We start from the raw sequence: 10,206 nt of genomic DNA, 5'->3' as shown, positions 1-10,206 counted from the left end.
GCACTATTCTAATCTCGCCAACTCCCGCTAATTGTCTTCGTCCATCGCTGGATTTTTTTCCGATATGCTACTCACTTTTTTTTCAGTGGTGCTTGACGTGCTTGCGGAAGCGCCGGCAGTATCCATCGTTCGTGGTTTCGGTTTTTTTTTTCGGATTTGGCTCGGCCACAACACCGGCAGTGAAGTGGTCTTCTCAAACAGCTCGCTCCCCCCTCAAAGGCCACGTGAGAGCGTTTCTGAGCGGCCATTGGCGGCGCCCTTAGAGTGATTGACAGGACTCGGCAAAGTTTCAGCAAAAGCTCGCTCCAGAAGCGAGGTGTGCGCGCAACGTTTTTTAGATGCGCGCGTCCTTTTCGGGACTCGTTCAGACGACGCAACCATTTCGCGAAACTACATTTCGCGACACTAGATGCGCGAGAAAAATGCATCGTGTAAACGGCAAATGCCCCTGAAAGGGAATCCTATATCCTTCCACCACCACCGTATCCAATAGCGTCTTATCGTTTCCGTGACGTCGCGGCCAACGCGCGAGGAGGGCCTTGCCTTTCTGTACGTATTTACTTTATCTTTCGACTTTGACAGCATTGTGGAAGCCACGAGATGGAGATTAGACTTTTCCCCCTCGGATGGAAACAAATACGACTTTCGAGGATTAGCTTCCCCTCCGATGTATACAAAGGCTGCTTTCAGGGGCTCGGTTCCCCCTCCAATGAATACATAGGTCGCTTTCTTAAAAAGTGGGATCGGAGACAAGTTGGAATCCATTCAAGCGGAACAAGGAGCGTTTCCAGTGAACTCTTCTTTCGACTGCGGAGAGATTTGAAACGGGCGCATTACGCTTGTGGGAGGACCTTCTCGTACCTTCTTCACTTGTAACCCAGGGTGGTGGCACGCGGGTGCCCCCCCCCCCCCCCATATCCCTCCTCTCGCTCGTTGCCCGCCTCCATACCTCCCCCCCTCCTCCGCCCTGCACCCCTCCGGTGTCCCGCCGCGACACCCCTTGGAGCACTGCACACGGGGCGGTCCGCCTAAAGTGCTGCGTTTTTAGGTCTAAACATATGTCCGGCATTGTCATTCGCTGCGCCCTTCCGTAAGTTGCGGTGATTGGCTCTCAGAGTGTTGTACGGGGAAGTTGTAACTCGGGCTTCTCCTCAAAAAGCCCGTGCGTCTGCTTTCCCGCACAACACTCGGAGAACCAATCACCGCAACTTACGGAGGCAATGCCGAATGACAATGCCGAAACATATGTTTAGACCAAAAAACGCAGTCTGAGTTGTGACATTAAGGTGCAACCCCACCGTGCAGGACGTTTTGGTGCTTTTTGACGGCTTATAACTTTCGTTCTATGTAACTTACAATTATAAAGTTAATGTCAAATTAAAGAGCTGTTTTTCGACAATCCTTTAATGTCTCGAAATTACGATTACTATTATTTGTTAGTTAATCATTTATCTTTTAATAAACCGCAGTCTCTAATGTTGAAAAAATTATTTCTCGAGTTATAACGTCCCATTGTCCACGATAATTTACGTGAGAGTTTGGTTGCATGTAATAAATTAAAAAAGTAAGCAACGAGTTGTACAGATAGTGTATATTTTAAAATAAAAAATAAAGTTTAAAATGGCATCATTTTAAGGCGCTATAAAAACGGAATCACATAAACTAATCAAAATAACGAGACATTAAATTATGAAGCATCCTTCGATCTTACATTTTTCAGAACTTCCATATTGATATATTGCACGTTAAAATGTTATGACCTCAAACTTTTTCCATTCAGTTACGGCAAATTGTAGTTTCTTAATATAAAGTACAGATGGCGACACGTGTTCAAGAACAGCTTGATGTGCATCTTCCGTCGTGTGCCGCTTGGAACGCCGCGTGAAAGACAGAAAAATCGCCAGATGTCACGGTGTCAGATGCCTGGATGCCCGCAGTGAGCGAGCCAGAGATGTCAGAAATACAAGCGCGAGGCTGCGGGTGCACCACAGCTACTTTTGCGCGCGTTCTACTGTGCGTCGGTACGCATTCCCGACGCGATCCAAATGAAATAGGCGCCGTGAAATGCATTCTGCCATTTCAGATTCCGCCACGTATGCAAAAATATTTTAATGTTTTTATCACATGGAAACATCATTTTCGCAATCAAACTATGCTTGTCGGAATGGTTTGACTATATTTTGTTTCAAAACCCACCTCGGTGGCTCTTAAGTGGCAATGATATTAAAACAAAACACAAAACATTAAATCGTCTCAGTGTCTCTGAGCCAACGCGCTGGCCCATAAATCTATATTTGTTGGGTTTAAATATCGGCCGAGGTGCCCGCAATCCGACGGAGGCCAATCTGAGATTTCGGTTGCACGTCAAAAGATCTCCAATTAGTCAAAATAAACCCGCAATTTTTTTTTTATTGGGGTGTGTTAAGTGATTTTTGTTGGTATGTCCTGTGAAACCCTAAGATCTGAATATTTGCTTTGCTTTACCTTAGTTCGAAACGCAGACAACGCTACGGGCTGATAAAGCCACTGAAGCAGCGCCAAGAGCGCAAGGTCAAGCTGTTTGTTCTCTTTCTATGCCTATGCGGTCGGGCTAAACTAGAACAACTAAGTAAGTTACGCTTCATAGATATCTTGGTGCTTAAAAAAATGGTTGTCAGTTATCTGAAGCTTTTGAAATCACAGGAAACACCTTTCCGTCCTCCACAAATGTTTAAACCGTTCGTGACAAAGCAAAGCAATATTACGCGAGCTGCCTGACACCGAAACTTTTGAATCATGACTATCGGCAGTTGCGTTTGATTGGTTACGAATCACCAAGATGGCGGCACCCACAATAATTTTTGGGGAAAAAGTGCCGATAGTCTAAGCATAGCTCATTTGGTTTAGCTCACAGGCTAAACCAAGTGCGGCGGGGGTCCGTTGGCCGAGTGTGGTGTGGCACCGCAGATCAGAGCACGTGGAGAAATGCTCGAGCGCGAGCTCCGTTCAAAACACGGAGCTCACGCTTTGGAACCCAACGTTGGCGGAACGTGTAGGGACTAAATCCCCTCGATGTGTTTGCGTTGGTCTTTCAAATAACCTCAAAGGTGCCACTGCACGAGGCCCGTGTCTCAAGTGACCCTTGGAGGGAAATGGCGGCGCAGCACTAAAATGGCTGGCCCTTGAAAGCGAGTGGCGGCGGAGCACCCGCTCGTGGCACGTGTCTTGCGCGTTTCCCCAACAATGGTTGGCGGTACTTGTAAAAAACGCCTTTATCAAGGGGCTTTAGCAGGGACCCTGGGTTCAGTCGCCCATCTGCATCCTACCGTCGTGCGATCGCGTAGCACATATACTGCGTAATGCACGTTGAAGACCCCGAGCTAACAGTTGTACTGCACGTTTTTTAACCTTCAACGGGTAACAATGTCGCCCTACGAAACTGCTGCTCTCTAAAAAACTAACGACTATGCTTCGTTTCAGCTTCGGTCCAGACGCAGCCGATGCTACAAGCGCGAGCATGTGGCCCAGAACAGCGCTTGCACTGCACGAGCGCGCGTGCTTGGCAGGGATGCTGAAAGCCCGGAGCTCGCGCTTGTAGTTTTGGCTGCGTCTGGACCGAAGGTGAAACGAAGTATAGTTTTGAATGTGCCGTTATATTGCATTTTTAATGTGTGTTCGCTTGTTCGCGTTCTTTGTTTTTTTGCTTACATCTTTGATTATTCGGCTTTTACTTATGATGAACCAGACTATAGGTGTCGGACTTTTGGAAAAATATTATATATCTAAGAAAATGGCACGTGAACGCGACAGACAAAAAACAAAAAAACAAACAAATAGGCGCACTTAATAAAAATAATTAAACCAATAGAATTGAGTATAATTGTGTTTTTAAAGGTTTGAGCGTACCAAGAGCTATAAAAACGAACTTGATGCTTTGGATGGTGCGTTTGTTCACTGGAAGTATAGTTCAGGGCAGTATGCTCGCACTTGTACGTTCCGCTTCGCTCGCAGGGTAAAACCAAATACTTTACTGGTAATGTATTTAGTGAAACAAAGCTTATCTTCTGTATATGTGCAATGCCCTTAGTTTTCGCGTGACTACACGCTTGTTTATCATCATTTATTTTCGTTTCCCACTGCAATTCAGTTCGTGTTCTTTTGTGTGCTACATGCCTTGGAGACCAAGGTAACCCAGGAGCATTCTATTTCGCGGATTGTAAAAAAGCCTATGCAACTTGCCACGTGTGCCACAATCAATACAATATATTATAAGCTTCGCATATGCCCGCTTGCCTGAGTAAACATCGTTGTTTGTCAAGAACAATTGTGATTGTATGAAATCACGTGGGAAAAAACTCGTTCTAAGCACGCGACCGTCGGCATGCAGTGAATACTCATAATCGGCGCATTGGTAGCTGTCAGCAGGTAGAGTTATTCTATCAACCCAAGCTTAGAATGTTTCCTTCTTTTTCTTGTAAGCCATGAGGAGAGGACTTACACCAAATCTGAGGGTAATAAAGTACTATGAGCTTTCAAACATAATGGCCTGAGCAGTATATGTGTACAAGTAGCCTTTGATGCACCCTTAACTTTCGATACACTCAACGCTAGTGCAAAATGTAGGGCTGTTTCATTCTTAAGTACCATGTGAGTGCTTACACTATATTTTATACAATGTCAAACTGTACCCGTTTGAATCTTTTTTTATCTTTGCACACCACTACTTGCGCGCATAAATCACCAAATCACCAAATTAAATACAAAACTTGAAAGTATAAAACAGAGAGGACGAGGACGGGAACAGGACATCTTTCATTTAGCAACAACATAGAATGGCACAACGATAAAAAACCGCCCCCCAAGGGTCTCAACGTTCTCAAAGAGAGAAATGAGATACTAGTCATGAAGGAAAGGGAATGCACTAAAAGAAAAGTTTGAAAAGCGCATCAGTAATCTAGTTATTTTCGATTAGCTAGAATTAGCCTTGGTCATTGTCAGTGATAATGCAGAATTATTATTGTTTGCAGTCCAAAAAGAATTGTACTATAAATATAAGAGTTTAAAAATCTGTAGCGTCACGACGAGGTGTCAATATTCTAGTCATCTCTGGTGTTAAGAATTCGACCTCTGTCTTTGTCAATGATAATGACGGTGCTGAAATGTTGTTGTTAACAGTCCCCATGGCAAATGACTCGATGATTTCTCTCCCAAATCTGTTGTTGTGCCCGCCCAGTATCTTAGTATTAGAAAAATGAGGAGTACAGTCATCGCATGTGCGGCTGTGAACGACAATGGGGTGATACGACTCAGTTGAAGCCTTTGATGCTTCCAAGTTATGTTCTCTGAGTCGGTGGTTGACGCATCTCCCAGTCTGTCCAATGTACTGACTGCCACAACTTAGTGGAATCGAATACACCTTTTTTTCTTCGCATTCTACGAACTTTTTTGCATGTTTTACATTGCACCCTCGGGGACTGTCGCTCCCATTAACCTTTTTGCACATCTGTTTGAGGCGCATACGACAAGAAAAAAACACACTCGTGTCGAACTTGGACGCAATAGACCTTAGACGGTGCGCGGAATTGTGCATGTAGGGAAACACAGCGAAACGACCTTTCTTTTTTAAAACAACTTGCGGAAGTTGTGGTTTGATAATGAACCTCTCAAGGGTGGAGCGAAGTAGGTCAGCAGGAAAGCCTGCTTTTTCTAACCTCTGCTGCTGCAACTTGAGGCTACTTTCGGAGAAATGCGTGCATGACATGGAGAATGAGGACTTGAAAAGTGACCTTACTATTCCATGTTTAACGGACTTGGAGTGAGCACTGGTGAAAGGGAGGACTGGCTTCTCCGACCTCTGCTGGAAGGCCCAACAAACACCTGAGGAATGAGGATGCAATCGTAAATCCAGAAATTGTAATCCTTCCACTGAAGGATTTTCCCGGGTAAAAGTAAGCCCTGCCGCACAGTCTTTGAAAACTTCAAAGATGCTGTCAGCGGACGCAGCATCTGGATAAATGACCAAGTAATCGTCAACATACCTAAAAACTAGGCAACCCTGGAAGGACTTTTTCAACTGATCGTTGATAGCCCTGTCAACAAAAAGAAGAAATATTTCGCTAAGGACAGGTGCGAGGCAAGAGCCTATACAAACTCCTTTCTTTTGTCTGTAAATATTTCCTTCGTATTCTACCAAAGTGGACTGTAAATAAGTATCTATCAGGTCGATGAAACCCTCAACCGAAACACCGGAGGAATTTTGAAAGTCGCAAATTCCGTGTTCATGGATTGCATTAGTCACAGAATCTAAGATGAGTTTTGGTTCTAGGCTGTAATACATATCTTCAATGTCGAAGGACATAACTGAGTGCGGGATGGAACAAAAATGAAGCGAATCAAAGCGGGGGATTAATTCAAGGGAGTTTTGGACTCTGAAAGGCTGAGGGAGGATGATATTAGACAAATGTTTTTGTAGATAACGACCCAGGGGCTTTTGCCAACACCCAATTTCTGAAATTATGCTCCTGAAGGGAACTCCATACTTGTGAGTCTTTGCAGTAAAGAAAACAGACAAATACTGTTTGGCAGGACTACCAATGACGTTCTTAAGAGAGGTCAAATTCAAGGAGGAACAAAGTTCCTTTGCCTTCGAACGCAGTCTACCAGAAGGGCTAGTTTTTAAGCGCTCAAAATTCTTTGACAAGGCATCAAGAACCTTATCATTAAAAGCACTTTCCTCCAAAATTACAAAAACACCCGTTTTGTCCGATTCAAGTAATTTTAAGTGTTCTTGGCGAAGCTCTTGCACAGCCGCACGTAGTGGAAGCCTGCTTGGCCGAGATGGTGGATGGTGACACACTGCACGCACTGCCGAGCCCAGAAAGTCTTGCCGTTGATGTTCAGGTATAGACGACGCTACTTGATGCACAGAGGCTAGCTGGTCTACCTTCAACGAAGGAAGATCTGGAGCAAACTTTGGTCCCCTCGACAGAAGATCCATTGTGGCAGCGGAGAGCTTTTTCGTAGAAAGCATCACAGGAGGTTCAAACTTGGTGGTCTTTACCTGTAGACACGAGGTGTTGACTTCCTTGAGCAGTTTATTCCACGATGCTTGAAGAAGACTGGCAGCAGCATCCATGACGAACTTGTACTCCACTCGGGCGCTGAATCCTTGTCCGAAAAGTTTCTCCATTTGGGAGGGAAGCACTCTTTCCATCACGTGAAGTTCATGAGAAATTTCTTTTCTCGTAATCTGCATTACTCGGTAGCATGAAGCCCAGTTGTTGCAGCGAAACCCAAATGCCAGCTCTACACAGGGATGAGGCAAATCCTTGCGAAGGTAGAGGCCCAGTGAACGCAGCCGGAGACGAAGTTGGGTCATCTTTGAAATGAAGATGGCAGCTTCCAGAAAGGACACCGGATTGAAGACCGAAGAAACGCAGTTGGGGTTTGGACGAAACATGGCTCGAAAAACGTTGTCAGTTACAATTGAAAACGAGCGTGTTGGTTAATAGATACAAAACTTGAAAGTATAAAACAGAGAGGACGAGGACGGGAACAGGACATCTTTCATTTAGCAACAACATAGAATGGCACAACGATAAAAAACCGCCCCCCAAGGGTCTCAACGTTCTCAAAGAGAGAAATGAGATACTAGTTATGAAGGAAAGGGAATACACTAAAAGAAAAGTTTGAAAAGCGCATCAGTAATCTAGTTATTTTCGATTAGCTAGAATTAGCCTTGGTCATTGTCAGTGATAATGCAGAATTATTCTTGTTTGCAGTCCAAAAAGAATTGTGCTATAAATATAAGAGTTTAAAGATCTGTAGCGTCACGACGAGGTGTCAATATTCTAGTCATCTCTGGTGTTAAGAATTCGACCTCTGTCTTTGTCAATGATAATGACGGTGCTGAAATGTTGTTGTTAACAGTCCCCATGGCAAATGACTCGATGATTTCTCTCCCAAATCTGTTGTTGTGCCCGCCCAGTATCTTAGTATTAGAAAAATGAGGAGTACAGTCATCGCATGTGCGGCTGTGAACGACAATGGGGTGATACGACTCAGTTGAAGCCTTTGATGCTTCCAAGTTATGTTCTCTGAGTCGGTGGTTGACGCATCTCCCAGTCTGTCCAATGTACTGACTGCCACAACTTAGTGGAATCGAATACACCTTCCTTTCTTCGCATTCTACGAACTTTTTTGCATGTTTTACATTGCACCCTCGGGGACTGTCGCTCCCATTAACCTTTTTGCACATCTGTTTGAGGCGCATACGACAAGAAAAAAACACACTCGTGTCGAACTTGGACGCAATAGACCTTAGACGGTGCGCGGAATTGTACATGTAGGGAATCACAGCGAAACGACCTTTCTTTTTTAAAACAACTTGCGGAAGTTGTGGTTTGATAATGAACCTCTCAAGGGTGGAGCGAAGTAGGTCAGCAGGAAAGCCTGCTTTTTCTAACCTCTGCTGCTGCAACTTGAGGCTACTTTCGGAGAAATGCGTGCATGACTTGGAGAATGAGGACTTGAAAAGTGACCTTACTATTCCATGCTTAACGGACTTGGAGTGAGCACTGGTGAAAGGGAGGACTGGCTTCTCCGACCTCTGCTGGAAGGCCCAACAAACACCTGGGGAATGAGGATGCAATCGTAAATCCAGAAATTGTAATCCTTCCACTGAAGGATTTTCCCGGGTAAAAGTAAGCCCTGCCGCACAGTCTTTGAAAACTTCAAAGATGCTGTCAGCGGACGCAGCATCTGGATAAATGACCAAGTAATCGTCAACATACCTAAAAACTAGGCAACCCTGGAAGGACTTTTTCAACTGATCGTTGATAGCCCTGTCAACAAAAAGAAGAAATATTTCGCTAAGGACAGGTGCGAGGCAAGAGCCTATACAAACTCCTTTCTTTTGTCTGTAAATATTTCCTTCGTATTCTACCAAAGTGGACTGTAAATAAGTATCTATCAGGTCGATGAAACCCTCAACCGAAACACCGGAGGAATTTTGAAAGTCGCAAATTCCGTGTTCATGGATTGCATTAGTCACAGAATCTAAGATGAGTTTTGGTTCTAGGCTGTAATACATATCTTCAATGTCGAAGGACATAACTGAGTGCGGGATGGAACAAAAATGAAGCGAATCAAAGCGGGGGATTAATTCAAGGGAGTTTTGGACTCTGAAAGGCTGAGGGAGGATGATATTAGACAAATGTTTTTGTAGATAACGACCCAGGGGCTTTTGCCAACACCCAATTTCTGAAATTATGCTCCTGAATTATGCATCTTTGAAGTTTTCAAAGACTGTGCGGCAGGGCTTACTTTTACCCGGGAAAATCCTTCAGTGGAAGGATTACAATTTCTGGATTTACGATTGCATCCTCATTCCTCAGGTGTTTGTTGGGCCTTCCAGCAGAGGTCGGAGAAGCCAGTCCTCCCTTTCACCAGTGCTCACTCCAAGTCCGTTAAGCATGGAATAGTAAGGTCACTTTTCAAGTCCTCATTCTCCAAGTCATGCACGCATTTCTCCGAAAGTAGCCTCAAGTTGCAGCAGCAGAGGTTAGAAAAAGCAGGCTTTCCTGCTGACCTACTTCGCTCCACCCTTGAGAGGTTCATTATCAAACCACAACTTCCGCAAGTTGTTTTAAAAAAGAAAGGTCGTTTCGCTGTGTTTCCCTACATGCACAATTCCGCGCACCGTCTAAGGTCTATTGCGTCCAAGTTCGACACGAGTGTGTTTTTTTCTTGTCGTATGCGCCTCAAACAGATGTGCAAAAAGGTTAATGGGAGCGACAGTCCCCGAGGGTGCAATGTAAAACATGCAAAAAAGTTCGTAGAATGCGAAGAAAGGAAGGTGTATTCGATTCCACTAAGTTGTGGCAGTCAGTACATTGGACAGACTGGGAGATGCGTCAACCACCGACTCAGAGAACATAACTTGGAAGCATCAAAGGCTTCAACTGAGTCGTATCACCCCATTGTCGTTCACAGCCGCACATGCGATGACTGTACTCCTCATTTTTCTAATACTAAGATACTGGGCGGGCACAACAACAGATTTGGGAGAGAAATCATCGAGTCATTTGCCATGGGGACTGTTAACAACAACATTTCAGCACCGTCATTATCATTGACAAAGACAGAGGTCGAATTCTTAACACCAGAGATGACTAGAATATTGACACCTCGTCGTGACGCTACAGATCTTTAAACTCTTATATTTAT

Source organism: Ixodes scapularis, unplaced genomic scaffold (assembly GCF_016920785.2).
Source record: "Ixodes scapularis isolate PalLabHiFi unplaced genomic scaffold, ASM1692078v2 PGA_scaffold12__126_contigs__length_90152505, whole genome shotgun sequence".
In the NCBI taxonomy this organism is placed as follows: Eukaryota; Metazoa; Arthropoda; class Arachnida; order Ixodida; family Ixodidae; genus Ixodes; species Ixodes scapularis.
The sequence above is the reverse complement of the archived record's forward strand: the minus strand, read 5'-3'. Positions refer to the sequence as shown.